Source organism: Callithrix jacchus, chromosome 1 (assembly GCF_049354715.1).
Source record: "Callithrix jacchus isolate 240 chromosome 1, calJac240_pri, whole genome shotgun sequence".
Taxonomy (NCBI): domain Eukaryota; kingdom Metazoa; phylum Chordata; class Mammalia; order Primates; family Cebidae; genus Callithrix; species Callithrix jacchus.
In genome coordinates this window covers 26,318,624-26,336,480 of record NC_133502.1, presented here as the reverse complement: position 1 = coordinate 26,336,480, position 17,857 = coordinate 26,318,624, and the positions used below count along the sequence as shown (strand labels likewise).

Sequence of the window (17,857 nt, the reverse complement as noted above, 5' to 3'; positions counted from 1 at the left end):
TGTAGAATGCCTCTCAACATGGGCTGCTCTGATGCTTCCTTGCGTTTAGGCTGAAGGGTTATGGGTTTCTTGGAAGAACCTGAGAGGTGGGGCGCTTTCTCGCTTCGTCATTTCAGGGATGCATGACTTCAGCATGACTTGTCAGCGGTGGTGGTAACAGGGCTGCCTGCCTCAGAGCTGCCGTTGCTCCCTTTCCATCCTCCGTTCTTTGGAAGCACATGCTAGTTCCTGCCAACTCCCAAGGTGGAGTAGGTGATGACCGAGCTAACGCCTCCTAGACAGGCATTTACATACATCATCGGATTCCTCTGTCAAGATTTGTCTCCTCTCCCCCTGCCCCTTTATTTATGAATTTGGTCATTCCTTTATATCTGATGGACTCACTCAGTTTAATCTACATACATGCTACAGATACAGAAATAACTGTGGGTTGTGTATGCTGACTCATGGGTTAGTCTACACACCGCCATTTCCTGGCTTTGTTTGCTAAGAGGGAACGGTGATTGCCACTGGTACACCCGGCTCCCAGGTCTTGGTTTCTAAGCATCACTCTCCAGTGGAAGGAAGCAGGCCCAGAAAGTGAGGCTTCCCGTGCTCTGGACACCAGAAATGAGAACGTGAGAGGAGCGCTGGCGCCAGCCCCAAGGAGCAATGGATGGTCAACACGGGAGCCATTTGAGCAGTAAAATAAACAGCATGGCATTGGATTGCAGCCAGGAGTATACAATATTTACATGTTGACATCTCCATACTTCCAGTCTTTTCTCTGCACACATGCACTTCCATGATACACAAACCCAAACATACACACACCACATTTTGGTTTTTGTACATTTGGAATAACACACAATGTTCGGCACTTTTGCAATATATCTTCGAGATCTTTCCATATCAGTAAACAGAGATTCCCTGCATTCTTTTGTTAATATGGCTGCATATTAGTCCAATGTATGGATATTTATATTGCATTAAATATTTTGCCATTGCAAATAATGAATGTGTGTATCTATATGATAAATTCCTAGAAAGATTGCTGGATCATATTTCATTTGAGACTGTGATGGTGATTTTTTTTAAAAAAACTACCTTCTCTTGTTAAATTTAGCATAAAAAGCCTGGGCACGGTGGTTCACACCTGTGATTCCAGCACTTTGGGAGGCTGAGGCCGGAGGATCACTTGAGCCCAGGAGTTTAAGACCAGCCTGTGTGCCACGGCAAAACCTCGTCTCTACCAAACGTACAAAAATTAGCCGGGCATGGTGGTGTGTGCCTATAATCCCAGCTACCCAGGAGGCTGAGGTTGGAGGATCGCTTGAGCCTGGGAGTCAGAGGTTGCAGTGAGCCAAGACTGCACCACTGCACTCCAGCCTGCACAACAGAGTCACACTCTGTTTCAAAAATCAGCACTTAAACAATACTTTTCTGTGTCCCTGAAAATACTAATTTGAGCTTGTACAGATTCTCTGCTGGATTAATTCCTGGCAAGGCTGTGGCCTCTGCTTGCTTGTCCCCTGAATGTCCGCCTGATGGCTCATCTCACACAGCCAGCACTCTTTCATGTCGGGTCACTTTCACATATGAAGGCTACAGATTTTCCTTTGTTCATTTAAATTGGTCTTCCGGAGAAAAGAAAGAGATATGCAAACCAAAAATTCCATCTCAGAACTAAAATGTTTACATAACCTTTTGCCATTTAAAAAAACTCTAAATTGTGTATATTTTCACAGGCATACTGTTCCCGTTACCCCATTAAGCATATATTTTTACATTGCTTTCCTATTATTATTTAGCTTCTAATTTTAAAAAAATAATTATCAATAGTAATATAAATTATAAATAAAATTACAATGTATAACTTTATATGGAAATCTTTCCAGACATTTCTGATTATTTTCTTATGAAAAACTTTTGGAAGTGATATTGTAGGGACAAATAGGAAGTACATCCGAAGGTTCTGAAACACAATGGCAAATCACCTTCTCCATTGATTACATCCATTTACAGCCCACCCTTCCCCATCAGAGCAGAAAGTGGAACTTAGAAATTTCTCTAAGCTTGTTAAAATAGGATTCTAGCAAAAGATTTGGCTAATAGTGGGTCCTGGTGATCCAGAGAGGCTTCTTGGAGCCCAAGGTCTAAAGAAGCTGATGTAGAGCCACTGAAAGGGCAATGAAAGGTCACACCCTCTCCCCCACACTCATCGCTCTTTCCTGATCCAGAAATCTGTTGCATTTAGGTTATGCTTTGGGTGAAAGATCTGAAAATAAGACTAGAAGGGAAAGATATCGAGAATGACAAGTTTCTCCCGATGGGGAGGTGCTCGTTGGGAGGAGGAAGAGGGTCTCTGGAGTGGACCTTGCTGCCTGGAGAGGGCAGGTTTGGGTGAACACCACCACAGCGACCCAGGAACTTGGAATTCCCTGCTGAGGACATTCCCTGGGAGAACTGGGAGACAGTGAGGAAGTGAGAGCTCTGAGGTTGCTCAGCTTCATGAAACCGCCTAAGGTTAGGTGCCACCCAAGCAACTGAGCATTAGAATTTCCTTTAAGGAGCTCAAGGTTTTAGAATTTATTTGCACTGGCATGGTGATCCAGCACACAGTCAATCTGCATAAACACTCCATAGGTACTTGAATTCAAAGCCGGGCACGACGACTCCTGCCTGTAATCTGAGTACCTTGGCAGGCCAAGGTGGAAAGATTGCTTGAAACCAGCAGTTCTAGACCAGCCTGGGAAACATAGCAAGACCTTTGTCTCTACAAAAAAAAGAAAATATCAGCCCAACATTGCAGCATGTGGCTGTGGTCCCAGCTACTCAGGGGGCTGAGGTGGGAGGATCATTTGAGCCCAGGAGGTCGAGGCTGCAGCGAGCTGGGATCGTGCCACTGCACTCCAGCCTCGGTGATGGAGAAAGACCCTATCTTAAAAAAAAGAATGTGAATTTGTCGTTGTTGAGTACAGCTTTCTATGTATGTCAAATTAGGTCAAATTAGTTAATTATAGTATTTGATCTACTTTATTTTCGATTCTGTTTTAGATTTAAATCTACTTTGTTTTAGATACATGTGTACATTCGTTACATGAATGTATTTGCATGATGCTGAATTTTGGGCCAAGGATTAGAATTTAACAAAGACTTAGCTGGGAAAAGGCATCTAACTTGGAGTATAATAAATAGCAACTTGAGATTATAAACTTTATAACTTACAAAGTATGCTGTTACATCTTTGTCGTTCACTTTTCATAATAACCCACTAGATTAATCAGGGTGGGTGTTCTTAGTCATTTTTTTTTTTCTTTTTTTTTGAGACAGAGTTTCGCTCTTGTTACCCAGGCTGGAGTGCAATGGCACGATCTCGGCTCACCGCAACCTCCGCCTCCTGGGTTCAGGCAATTCTCCTGCCTCAACCTCCTGAGTAGCTGGGATTACAGGCACGCGCCACCGTGCCCAGATAATTTTTTGTATTTTGAGTAGAGATGGGGTTTCACCATGTTGACCAGGATGGTCTCGATCTCTTGACCTCGTGATCCATCTGCCTCGGCCTCCCAAAGTGCTGGGATTACAGGCGTGAGCCACCGCGCCCGGCCTTCTTAGGCATTATTTAACTAGCCCATTGACAGGTTAAAACACGAAGTCTTTGGTAAAAAGCCCCTCTGGGAAGTGGCAGAGACTCAACCCCGTCAGTTGGTTTCAGACTTCACACTGCAATTCTTCACAGAAGGACGACTGCCTCAGAAACCCATTCTGAGTGGATCTAATGGAGACTCGCAGCATGACTCGTCACAGTGACTGGCGGCCAGTGTTTCCAGGCTCCTGCACCCCACTGTCGGGACCAGTCACTCATTCCCAAAGGTCAGGCCTCATGGCGGAGCCATAAATAGACACCATGGGTTGGCTGGAAAACTGCTCTGGCTTCATTGAAGGATCTAGCAGTGGTGAAATGAGAGCGGAGAGACTCACGGGCAATGAAAGCCTGGGAACTGCTTCCCGAGGCGCGCTGGTACCCGCAGTGTTAGCAAGGGGTTGGCGATAAGGCAGGAAGACAAAGGGGCATGGGGTGGAGAAACCAGGCAGTCACGGGCCCACAGAGTGTGCCATGTCTTTGCCACATTTTCTTACCTGTAAAATATAAACCTTGGAAACGTTCAAGCTACATTTGAAAGACCAAAATCCTTATTTAGGAAAAATTTGTGTTAGAAAGGCACCTGAACCTAACTAACTTTTCTTTATCTGATACAGATTTCAAACCATAAATTATCAAAGGGCCAAGATTCCAAGATGTCTTTTCCTCGGAACAGAAGTGCAAAGGGCTTCAGCAGACGTTTCAGCGTTGAGCCCATCTTAAAATGCGAAGAAGAGAGCTTCACAAGAAACGCAGGAGATCTGTGACTCTTCAGAGGAGGCGAGCCTCCGTCACCCATGCTGGAATGTATACGGAGCCACAAAACTCATTCTGAATTCTGAATCAGACACATGTAATAAAAAAATTAAATTTGACATTAAATTTGTAAAATGTTCATTTCCCACTGAATTGGCAAAGAAAAGCAAACTAAGCTTTAAAATTGTTCAAACTTTTTTTTTTAAGTAGAGGTGGGGTTTTAAAACTTCTAAGCCCATGAAATGTGGGCATTTGTGAGGTTTTTAAAGGGGGCACTTCAGTAGATAGAACCAATTATCAGGGCAGAAAAAGGCTTCGCCCCTGAGGTCTGGTGGTCAGGAGAGACCCTTCAGCTCCAAGGCCACGAGGAGTCCACGTCAGTAAATGCTCAGATGACATGCTTTGTGGGAGGAACTGCCAATGTGTGCTTTTCTCAAAGTATCTCCCCCAGCACCTCCCAGGAACCTGCATCCTTACTAAGCAGCTCAGAAATTCTTAGTGTTAGAAAACAAATTCAGAAAGATAGAAAAACTCTTACCACTGAACAAAACATTAGAAAGATAAGGGTATGTTTATGATTCAGATTTTCCACCCTTTTAAATCTTGTTTGGCAGAGCTGCTGAGACAGTTGGGAAACAGGGGAGCTGCCTGGTAGAACAGTTTCTAAAACCATAGGCATTTTGCTTGAGAAAAGGATTAAACAAACCAGTCCGCCCCACAGCAAGTAATGTCTGAGCATGCACCCTAGCGTAAGCATATTCACTTATAAATTATGCCCATGAAATATGCTAACATATATTATAAAGCATGCACAATAGCCCTTCTAAAAGCATAAGATTAAAAAATACATTATAAATATTAGTTCTAATATTTCTTCCTGCACACCAATGTATAACTTTGGAGAGTCTACTAAAATGCTATAGAAATTAATGGGAAAAATATGTGCACCCTGAATTTTAATTCAGAATATAAGAAATGCGAGTTGAAGAGAGGATGGATAAGTGAAAACAGGAAGCGTGGTCTTGAGAGACCAGGAACGTTTAGTTGGACACATGTAGACTGGACATTTTTATTGTGTTTTCTCTTGGTTTGTATTAAATTGTACCACTTATGTTTCTAAATTGAGACAGCAGTTTGAATTTACATTTATTTAAAACATTAAATTTCAACTTAGTGCTCATAGGAAGAGAGTGATAGCAACGAATACATTAAAATTCTCTATGATATTAAGAGAGAAAGGGAAGGAGGAAGAAGAAGTACAAGAAGAAAGGACACTGAGGCCGGAGGCCTGTGAAAATGCACACGGTCCAGGAAGAGTGAAGGCAGCAGGCGGGACATCTGTTAAGCAACTGTCACCTTAGAAGTGCCAGGGAACATAGTCCTAGGAGATGGTCAAGAAAAATTAGGAGTTCTTGAGTGGTCAAGAACATCGGAGCACTGGCCGGGCACGATGACCCATGCCAGTAATCCTGGCACTTTGCGAAGCCGAGGCAGGCTGATCACTTAAGTTCAGGAGTTTAAGACCAGCCTGGGCAACATGGTAAAACCCCGGCTCTTTATATAAAAATACAAAGATTAGCTGAGCGTGGTGGCATGCACCTGTGGTCCCAGCTACTTGGGAGGCTGAGATGGGGGGATCGCTTGAGCCCAGGAGGCGGAGGGTGCAGTGAGCTGAGATGACACCCCTACGCTCCAGCCTCGGTGACACAGTGAGGCTGCCATCTCAAGTAAATTTTAAAAAATAACATCTGGTCACGCATGAGCGTTGAGCAGCCTTGTCCTTCACAGGAAGGCAACCTGGGACCCCTAATGGGGAGACCAGGCCACACACTGCTCTCTGCCTCCCTGGTTTCACGTCACTTGGCTGAGAGACACCACTCTTCATTCCACCTTCAACAAAGGACTCTCTTCTCCAGCGAAGCCTTCCCAGCTGCTCCTAAACACAGTAGCCCACTCTCTCGTTTCTGCCACTGCTGTGCCCGATATGTACTTTTACTGTTGTTTTTTAATGGTATTGCGATTATTAATGTGAGTCACTGACTGGGAGAACACTGAGGGCAGTGAATATGCATGACCTTTGTAGGCCCAGTGTTAAGCACCGTGCATGTGAGGCACACTCCACAAAAGTTGATTGAAGAAATGAACACCGAATGATGAAGGAATGGACCAGTGGGATAACCCAATGATCGTGGCAAATGTCAATACCAAAGATGGAATGTAAAATATCACTGAAAGTAGAAGTAAAATATATGTAAGTGTGTGTGTGCGTGTGTGTGCGTGTGCATGTGCATGTGTGTGCACGTGTGCGTGTGTGTGCGTGTGTGCGCACGCGCTTGTGTGTGTGTGAAGAACACTTTCCTAACCTTTGCAATCTGATTCATGTAATTGGGCAATTTAGCTACAACATAAACTTTTCTACTGTCCTATTGGAGTGAGTCCATATAATGAAAATTAAAGTACAAATCGGGCATCTTCCCAGTTAATTTAACTAAAACATAGTTCATGAGGATAACCAGCTTCCTGAGGATTCTCTAGTCTACATTATGGCGTTAAAGCCTTGAGAGCTTTCAGAAAGGAAATTGCTTTTATTGTGTTTAGAATTTCAAACCAATGGCTGGGCGTGGTGGCTCATGCCTGTAATGCCAGCATTGAGGTCACGAGTTTGAGACCAGCCTGACCAACATGCTGAAACCTCATCTCTACTAAAAATGCAAAAATTAGCTGGACGTGGTGGCACACAGCTGTAATTCTAGCTACTCAGGAGCCTGAGGCAAGAGAATCGCCTGAACCTGAGAAGCAGAGATTGCAGTGAGCGGAGATCACAACACTGCAGTCCAACCCGGGCACCAAGAGCAAAGCTCTGTCTGAGGAAAACAACAGCAACGACGAAAAAGAATCAGTAACCAAGTTTTTCAACTTGAAATGATTGGTTTTAGCATTTATTCAAATAATAATTCCTATGTATACACTAATGTGTGTCAGGTCCTAGGGTATAAAGACGAATCAATCACAGTCCCTGGTCTCTAGGAACTCAATGTTTAATGGACAGGAGGGAGTTGATAAAAGACTTCAATATCCAGCAATATAGCAGGCTGGATATTCTGGATATCCTGAACAACCCTCACACTGAAGTGCTTAATATGCTAAAATATGTTTTTTAATGCATTGCTGAGACAGCAGGAGGTTAAAAAATCCATAGAGGCTGAAATTTTAATGGAAACAGAAATCCTTGTTAGTACCAAAAGTATCTTTCATCTTAGGCCAAAGCTGGAGCTCCTGGGCTCTTTCTCGGGTGGCTATGTGGGGCCCCAGGTGCCAAAGGGAATGGAGAAGAGGTGGAGCCCCACCCTTTCTCGTGGCTCACAAAGGCTGAGGAATACCACTTGCAGGGTTCTGGCCCAGATCCTGCCCCCGTTGGGAAGTCTATGGTAGCCCATGCTCATAAACCTAGAACCTTACTTCAATATAAGAAAAATGAGAAATAAATTTGCCAAGCAGAAAAGGACAATAAGGAAACTTTGTCTTTCTCAACCACATCACAGCATACCATGTGATGTGGGAATTTTTAAGACATGGCCAGCTTTTATGTGTGTTTGCAGTCTGCATTTACACCACTTACTGAAAAACTCCAAGCTGAGATTTTAACTTGGTTGCCAGGTTATTAGGGACCTTAAGCACTTGGAAGAATAAAAGCAAGTCCCCAGTATAGAAATTCACCTTCACCTGAGGCATTAAGAATCCCTAAAGGTGAAATTCCAAAGATATTAGCTTCTCACAATAAAAAGAAACAAGTAAATACATTTTAAAAATTGCGAAGCATACACGGGAACAAGGTACTAAACTGAGAACCACACAGACAGCAACGCAAAATCCTCAGACTTCAGAAATTACAGCAAGGATTACAGAATAACTATGTTTAGTAGGATTTTAAAATATTAGAAACTCAACAATATAATCAAAGAAATAGGAAATCTTAAAAATAACCAAGTAAGCTTTAGAAATAAAAAAAATAACTGGAAATTTAAAATCGGCCAGGCACGGTGACTGGCGCCTGTAGCACGTTGGGAGGCCACAGTGAGTGGGTGGGTATCTTCTAATGCTGTTAACAGCTTCCAATCTTCAGAGCAATGAAGCTCAGTGGATCCTTAGAAACATTTAGAAACAAAATAGATCAATCAAAGTAAAATTACAGAATTCAAAAGGCAAACAGTTCTCAAAAGCTGGCAGAAAGAAAAATCAGATCAGCATAAAGGAAGGGCAATTGACTGAACTGCTGATTTCTGTGCAGTGGCAATAGAAGCCAAAAGGCAGTGGAAGAGTCTCTCAAAGTTGAAAGAAAGAGAGTATGTCCCTCTGGAAATCTTTGCCCCAAGCAATGGCCTTACAAAAATGAAAGTAAAATACATATATTTTAGACTGAATCTTAAAGGGTAAACTGATAGATTTTCTTTAAAGAAAATCCTAAAGTCAGTACTTAAGACAAAAATAAAAGCACTTCCAAGATGCAAGAAGGCACGGTAAGCAAAGATATTATTATATTAAGTTTGAATAAAAGTCAAACAAACAATTACTCTGTAAACAATGTCTATGAGAAAAAATATCAAAATACTGGATAACGATGCATACAAATTGCTCTTTCTATTACTGGGGGAGGGTAAGGATTTAATTAACTTCAGGTCTTGCAAGTTCAATGCCTACAGTAACTATCAGAAAAACAGTATGCATAACTTCTAAATAATAAAAATTGAATAATAAGATATTTTTAATGTTTTGAAAGACAGTAGGAGTGGTGGGTAATATTTATTTAACAAGCCTTTTTCTTCTGCACTCCTGAGTATAGAAGTGGGAAACCAGGCTCCTTACTTGGCTTTCTGCTGAATTACGCCAGTGGAAAGCCCTTGTGCGGACTGAAGAGTAGGAAGGAGAATTCACTTTCCCCCCTAGCATTTGGTGGCAACAAGAGTGGCAGCTGTCAGCTGGTGGCTCACAACTGTAATTCCAGCACTTTTGGAGGCCAAGGTAGGTGGATCACTTGAGGGCAGGTTTTTGAGACCAGCCTGGACATCATGGTGAAACCCCATCGCTACTGAAAACACAAAAACTAGCCATGTATGGTGGTGCATGCCTGTAGTCACAGCTACTCTGGAGGCTGAGGTGGGAGGCTGAAGCAGGAGAATCACTTGAACCCAGGAGAAGGAGTTTGCTGTGAGCCAATATCGCGCCACTGCACTGCAGCCTGGGCAACAGAGCAAGACTTCATCTAAAAAAAAAAAAAAAGAGTGGCAACTGTCAAAGGTAGCAGACAGCATGGTTTCAACTTCATTTTCTCTTTGGCCTCTTTAGCCCTAGGAGTAACAATAATCACTTTTAGTTACTAATTTTTTGGTAACCTCATGCTCACCTTTCTGCTCCTCTAGTACTTCTAATATTTTTATAATAATTTCCCTTTATGTGAAATACATATGGTATTCCCTGTTTTCCTGACTGGACACTTAAATGATATAGTAAGAAAGAAAAAAAAACAGGAAGGGCAGGATAAATAGTACATAAGCAGATGGCATACATAAATACAAATCAGAAATCACAACAAATATAAATGGAGTAAATTCTCAAGTTAAAAGAAAATGCTACACTGGATTTTTAAAAAATAAAGAAATAACATATAGCTATATGCTGTTAAGCACAGACATATCTAAACCAATAAAAGGCTGGGGGTGGTGACTCACACCTGTAATCTCAGCACTTTGGGAGGCCAAGGTGGGAGAATCACTGGATCCCAGGAGTTTGAGACCAGCCTGGGCAACATAGCCTGTCTCTACAAAAAACACATTTATAAAATTAACCAGGCATGGTGATGCATACCTAGAGTCTCAGCTACTCAGGAAGCTGAGGTGGGAGGATCACCTGAGAGCTCCAGAGGTCAAGGCTGCAATGAGCCATGATTGTGCCACTGCACTCCAGCCTGAGAGATAAAGCAAGACTCTATCTCAAAAAATAAATAAATCTCAAAAACTAAAACAGAGAAATATTAATAAGCATAGGATGGTAAATCATATAATAGAAAAACAGAAATTGAAATAAAGTCAGCTACTTAATATTAGAGACAATAAAAGTACAGAGATGAATAGAGTTGACACCTAATGATAAAAATTTCCATTGGAAGTGGAAAATATAACAACTCTATATGTGCATACATCCAATAACATAGTCTCAAAAGCAAAAAGCATAAATTAAAAAAAATAGAAATAAACAAATCCATAAACATAGTGAGGAATTTTTACATCTCTCAGTAAATTATAAGCTCCCTCAAAAATTAGTAATGATATAAAATAATTGAGCAGTTTAAATAACAAATTTAGTCCAATGGCTATATGAGTAAGTTGCACAGTTGCTTATTCTTCTCTGTTCTTCAATCTCAGATTTGTTGTCTGCCTTTCCTTCTATGCACTGTGTCCTGGGGGTGCTAACTCCACAGACAGCATGTCTCAGACTTCATTAAGCTCAGCTTCCAAATTGAAATCAACCAAGGGGAGTCACTAGCAGATAGTTAGAGAATGGAGAAATAGAAAGGTCAGAATACATCCTTCATTTCCTTCCTGCTTCAGCAACACAATTCTGGCAATGCAATGTCTTTCTATAAATATGGCTCCTGTACAGACGCAGTGGCTCATGCATGGAATCCCAGCATTTTGGGAAGCCAAGGCAAGAGGATCACTTGAGCCCAGGAATTCAAGATCAGCCTGGATAACACAGCAAGATATAGTCTCTACAAAAAACTTTAAAACTAGCCTAGCATGGTAGTGCATGCCTGTAGTCCCACCTACTTGGGGGGCTGATGTGGGGGGATCACTGGAGCCTAGGAGGTCAAGACTCAAGTGAGCCATGCATGGTTGTGCCACTGCACTCCATCCTGGGTAAGAGAGTAAGACCTTGTCTCAAAAACATAAATAAAAAAGTTTAAAAAACGATAGTTTCTGCTATAGACTGAATGTTGTATGGCCCTGCAACATTCAGGCATTAAAACCTAGGAGGGTTTTATATATGGCTCAGAGGTAGAGTGTTGGACTGCAGATAAAGATATTAAAACCTAACCCCTGTGGTGATGGTATTGAGAGGTGAGGCCTTTGGGAGGATTTAGATCATGGAGGCTCTGCCCTCATGGGTGGAATTAGTGTCCTTATAAAGATCCTGGGGCAGCTTGTTTGTTTCTTCCACCATTTGAGGATACACAGAAGGCACCATCTTTGAGGAACATGCCCTCACTGGACACTGAATCTGCTGGTGCCTGGATTTTAGACTTCATAGCCAGCAGAAGGGTGAGCAATACATTTCTATTGTTTATAAATCACCTCATCTTTTGTTATAGCAGCCCAACACACTACAATACTATCCCACAGTTCCAGTTTGTACCAGGCTTTTGTAACATTATTTCCTTCTCTAAATTAGAAAATATTTAAACATGAACAATAATGAAAAATATACACAACATGTGGGGTGCAAACGATGACATAGAGGACTACCATGAGCAGAACCACCAAGAAGTAGGAATACAATGTGGCTACCCATTCTCCTTCCTTTTATTAATGCTCATCTAAGGATTCATAGGCTGGCAGGCTTGGTGCCTCGTGCCTGTAATCCAACCAATTTGGGAGGCTAAGGTGGGAAGATCACTTGACCCCAGGAGTTTGAGACCAGCCTCGGCAACATAATAAGAGCCTGTCTCTACAAAAAATTTAAAAATTAGTCAGGTCTTGTAGTGCATGTCTGTGGTTCTAGCTACCATAGAGGCTGAGGTGGGAAGATTGCCTGAGCTCAGGAGGTTGAGGTTGCAGTGAGTGAGACTGCACTGCAGCCTGGGCAACAGAGTGAGACTCTGTCAAAAACAACAACAACAAAAAGACAATATTAAGAAATAAAAGACAGTAGAATTGGAAAGGAATAAACAAAACCACTATCTTTTTATAACTAATATAATTGTCTACCTGGTTAATTCCAGCAAATCTAGAGAAATTATTAAGCTAACAAACACTTTGAGAACAGTTAATGGTTTATACGTTAATATACAAAAATCAATTGCATTCCTGTTTACTAGCAAGAAAGAAATTTTTTTTAAAAAGAAATAATTGGCTTCTGATAATAGTGGATTAGGTAATGCCGACCAAATCTGCAACTCCAAAGCTGTATGCAAAATCAAACAACATCCACTCAAAGGCATGAGAGAGGCCTAAAGAGTTATGGGACCAAGCTGGAAGAGGAAAATAACCTAGAGAGGTAAGCATAGTATTTGGGGCTACTTTTCCTAGGGCATTAGCATATTCCAGAATAAGCGACTGTGAGGCTAAGAAGCTAGTATACATGTATTGATGGAAGTTGAGATTGCTAAGTGTTCCATGTCATCTTCCAAAAACAAAATATTTCCCAAATAATAAAACATCATCATAGGCCTCAAATGAAGTCTACAGATTTTAAGACACAATGTTCAATGTGAAGTAAAAATAACCAAACATCTGAAGAAACAAGACATTAATACCAAAAATCGAGAAGAGATAACAGACAACAGAAAAAAACCTGCAGTGGCTCCAAACAGTATTATTAAGACTCAGCTTTAAAATGACTAGTCTTAATATGTTCAAGGAAATGAAAAATAAGATTACAAACCTTCACGGAGAACTAAAAATCACAAACAAATCAATGGATATCTGAAATAGACAAACTCAGTCAAAATTAAGGACTTAGGAACTGTGGTTTAACAGAAAATTAGACACAACCAAAGGGAGAATTATTGACCCAGAAGACAAATCAGAAGAAAGTGTCTAATAAAATGTCTAAATATATAAATAATAAAAAATAATAAAAGGTTTAGAATGAAAATGTCTAGAATGAAATGTCCTTATGTCATAAAGACATAACTGCAGTAAGAAAATCTATCATAGGTAGAACAGGCACAGCAGAAATAGAAGGAGATAAATAAAAGGAAAATAACACTTCTGCACATTATAGTGAAAGTCCTGAAAACAAACACAAAAAAAGAAAAATCTTCAAAAAGCTAGAGGAAGAAAGACAATTAGTTTTGAAGAAAAAACAATTAGAATAATAGCTGACTTCTCAAAAGAAACAATAGCATCCAGAAAACAGTGGAATGATATCTTCAAAACAGTGAAATAATTTTCAACTCAGAATTTTTTCTACCCAGCAAAAATAACCATAAAAATGAAAGTTAGATAAGACATTTCCAGACAAACAGGACAACATAATTTATCACCAGCAGTCCTGCAATAAAAGAAAATATTATCCAAATGGAAGTTTGGAAATGCAGGAAAAAGTATAGAGGGAAAAGAGCATATGAAATAATGACTAAGAAAATAAAAATAACAAATATATATCTGTGATCTATGTTAATACCAGATAAAATAGGTTATTCATGCTATCTATTAATACTGTTATCTCTGGACCTGATGGTGGTGCACAGGGAATTGCTTTGAAATGTTTCATTGAACTATACGTTTTTGTGTCATGTCATTTTCTGTATATTTGTTCCACTTTAAAGTTTTTATTTTAAAAATACTATTTATGGTACTAAGAGAAAACATAAGATCTTATATCCATGGATAGATGTGTTAGTATACAAACACGTCTATCTTTGCTCTGTCAGCAGACAGGCCCTAAAAGAAATGACTTCTTACTAGCCATGAGCATACCTCGCACCTAGATCTTGGTTTCTAACACCACTCTCCAATACGAGGAACCAGAACTTCTTGAAGAAAGCTGATTCTAGGATTAGGGCAGAAAATATAGGGGATGAGCCTGGCACATCTTTTAGTGCCAGAAAGTAAAGTACTGAAAATACACATACATTGTCTGGAGTATGTCAGAAGGGCACAGGAGATAATTTTAAAACATCTCAATACCCAAAGCTGAAACAATTTGAGCAACATAATTTAAAAAGTAGTACTGCAAAAAAATCTAAAATAAGTGTTCATGAGTCCATTCTGGTGAAAACAAATGATTGAATAAATAAACAAATGGTAGAGAAGAAACAAATGTCCCATGCAGGAGAATTTCAAATAATTTATGTGGACACTCTGCCCTCAAGAAGGGGATGATAACCTCTCACTCCGTAAGTGTTAGGTGTACATAGGGATTTCCCTTAAAGAATACAGTATAGAAAGTTGAGAAACAGTAACTTTACGGTGGAGAAAACTGACGTACACTATCTTAGCCAGGTGACCAGGGTCAACATCGACAGTGATAAATCACACTGTTAGTGTCTCATTGATACGATGTCATAGAAATGACACTGTACCCCTGTGATATCCATAATTCCCTGCTAATCATGAGTAAAATATCAAAAAAAGTTTCAATAGAGGGCATCCTACAATATACCTCATAGTACTCCTCAAAACTCTCCAGGTCATCAAAAACAAAAATTGGAGAAATTATCACAGCCAGAAAGATCCTAAGGAGACATGAGGACAAAATGAATCCTGATGGAACCCTGAAACACAAAAAATGCGTTAGGTAAAAACTGTGGAAATCCGAATAAACTATGGATTTTAGCTGATGATAATGTATCAATATTGGTGTATTAATTTTAACCAATGTACCATATATATTAGTATAATGTTAATAATAGGGAAAATTATTTATAGGGGCATACATGGAAACTCTATACTAATTTTTTCTGTAAATCAAAAAATGTTCCTCAAGATGAACTTTATTAATTTTGTTGTTAATGTTGATGTTGTTTTTGCAGATAGAGCCTCGCTCTCACCCAGGCTGGAGTGCAGTGGTGCCATCACAGCTCACCGCAGCCTCTGCCTCCCAGCTCAAGCCATCCTCTCAGCTCAGCCTCACAAGTAGCTGCGACTACAGGTGTGTGCCACCATACCTGGCTAATTTTTGTATTGCGTGCCTCTGTGTGTGTGTGTGTGTGTGTGTGTGTGTGTGAGAGATGGGGTTGTGCCATGTTGCCCACGCTGGTCTTGAACTCCTGAGTTCATGCAATCCACCTGTCTCAGCCTCCCAAAGAGCTGGGATTATAGGCATGAGTAACCACTCCTGGCCAAATTTATTAATTTTGAAAAGACAAAACATAAGACTCTAGGAATAAAGCTAACAAAATATGCACCAGTTTTTTGGTGGGGGGTGGGGAACTGGAAAATTAATAAAGACCAAAGTAAATTAACCAACATTATATGTTAGAATGTTTGCTCGATGTATGTGCACATCGAAAGCAGTTGTAGTTAAAATCTCAACAGGGTTTCTCATAGACTATGATCAGAGATTCAAAAATGTATATGAAACAGTAAAAAACTGGGCAACGTAGTAAGCCCTGAAAGAAAGAAAATAAAAGAGAAAAAGAAAGGAAAGAAAGAAATGAAGGAAAGGAAAGGAAGAAAAGACAATAAAATATCTAAATATCAAGATTTTTTTTTGAACCTGGGAAAAAATATTTTGCAGGTAAGACAAAAGAGAACAAACTATAAATAAATTTGACCACATTAAATGTGTAAACTTACATGTCTGAGTTAGGTGGAAGACATATGCTGTTTAATACATTACTTCCTCTACCTCTAATATGCTTCGATTAACTCACAGAAAAAGTCAGCCACCTGTGTGCGGAGACGCACAGTGTGGGTGCAGGATCTTAACAGAGAATAAATATAGCATGTTAACTTCCAACACCTACAAGGGAACATCATCAGATTTCTACCCAAAACTCCTCAAATAAATCTCTCACTACATTTGTAATGTAATATATAATCATAAATCCTCCTTTACCTTTACATCATTAAAAATGTAAAAGCTGCTAGGCATGGTGGCTCATGCCTGTAATCCCAGCACTTCGGGAGGCTGAGACTGGCAGATCACTTGAGGTCAGGGGTTCAAGACCAGCCTGATCAACATGGTGAAACTCTGTCTACTAAAAATACAAAAATTAGTGGGCATGGTGGCTCATGCCTCTAGTCCCAGCTACTCGGGAGGCTGAGGGAGGAAAATCACTTGAACCCAGGGGACAAAGGTTGCAGTGAGCCGAGAGCAGCCACTGCACTCTAGCTTGTGTAACAGAGCAAGACTCCATTAAGGAAAAAAAAAAAAAGTAAAAGCAAAAGCTGGCCAGGTGCAGGGGCTCATGCCTGTAACATTTTGGGAGGTCAAGGTGGAAAGATCACTTGAGGCCAAGAGTTTTAGATCAGCCTGGACAACATAGTGAAACCCTGTCTCTACAAAAAATTTAAAAATAAAAATTTGGCCGAGCATGATGGTGTATACCTCTAGTCCATGGTGCTTGAGAGACTGAGGTGGAAGCGTTGCTTAAGCAGGAGTTGAAGGCTGCAGTGAGCTATGATCATAGCATTGCACTCCAGCCTGGGCAAAAGAGTGAGACCCTGTCTCTATTTATTTATTTTTTTTAATTTCAAGTTACAGTATTACAGTGGGTAATGGTAAAGAATAAGCAGGGGATACAGAAAATATAATTGGAGAAATCTTCCAGAATATGGAGCAGAAATAAGAGAAGATATAAAAGATAGGTTAAACAGAAAAGAATTATTATTGTCGTTGTTGTTATTAGCTTCTGATAACAGTGGATTAGGCAATGCAGATTAATTATCCAACTCCCAAGCTGGGTGAAACATAAAACATCTATTGGCCAGGTGCGTGTCCCACACCTGTAATCTCAGCACTTTGGAAGGCCGAGGCCGGTGGATCACCTGAGGTCAGGACCAGCCTGACCAACATGAAGAAACACAGTCTCAACTAAAAGTACAAAAAATTAGCTGGGTGAGGTGGTGCATGCCTGTAATCCTAGCTACTCTGGAGGCCGAGGCAGGAGAACCGCTTGAACCCAGCAGGCAGAATTGCAGTGAGTCAAGATCCTGCCGTTCGTTGCACTCCAGCCTGGGCGACAAGAGTGAGACTGTCTCAAAGAAAAAAAAAAAAATCCACTTGAAGCCTTGATAGAGCCCTAAAGAATTACGGGACCAACGTGGAAGAAGAAAAAAACATAAAATGTCTACGGAACAGTAAATAACAGGGTAACACAGCAAGGCCTGAAAGGAAAACAGGAATTAAATAAGAAATGGGAATAGCAATTCCAGAAGGAATAATTTTTTTTAATGGAGGAGAATAAGTAATTCCAGACACGCGAGAAATGGAACCAGCCAGGAGGCACCCATTCGGAATTAATAGATGGAACTGGGAAAGCCGATCGTATGAATGGGGTCATCCCTGTCATGCCCAGCTAACCCAGAGTCAAGCCCGGGGGAGGCTCTAAGGACACAGAACGTTGCTCCAAGAATATAACTTCGCATGCCTGGCTGCTGGATTTCCCGCTGTCATCTGAAACCAGTTTTACCCAATACCTTCTGAAACAACAGGTTGCACCTGGAAGACTAGTTTTACCCACTGCTGCCACTCAGCAGTCAGCACTTGCCAGCTCTCCGAAACTTAACCAGTGCCAGTGATCAAAGTAATACA

The 17,857-nt window shown here is 40.7% G+C and overlaps 1 long non-coding RNA gene across 2 annotated transcripts in view; it reads right to left on the bottom strand.

Moving 5' to 3' along the window:
- Nucleotides 1-1,887: 1,887 nt before the first annotated feature.
- LOC128930533 (uncharacterized) overlaps nucleotides 1,888-17,857 on the bottom strand; it is a 34,285-nt gene continuing 18,315 nt past the window's right edge. For both annotated transcript variants that reach the window (XR_013520013.1, XR_013520029.1), the window contains exon 3: nucleotides 1,888-9,638. This is a non-coding gene — a long non-coding RNA (uncharacterized LOC128930533). The remainder of the gene's footprint in view (nucleotides 9,639-17,857) is intronic.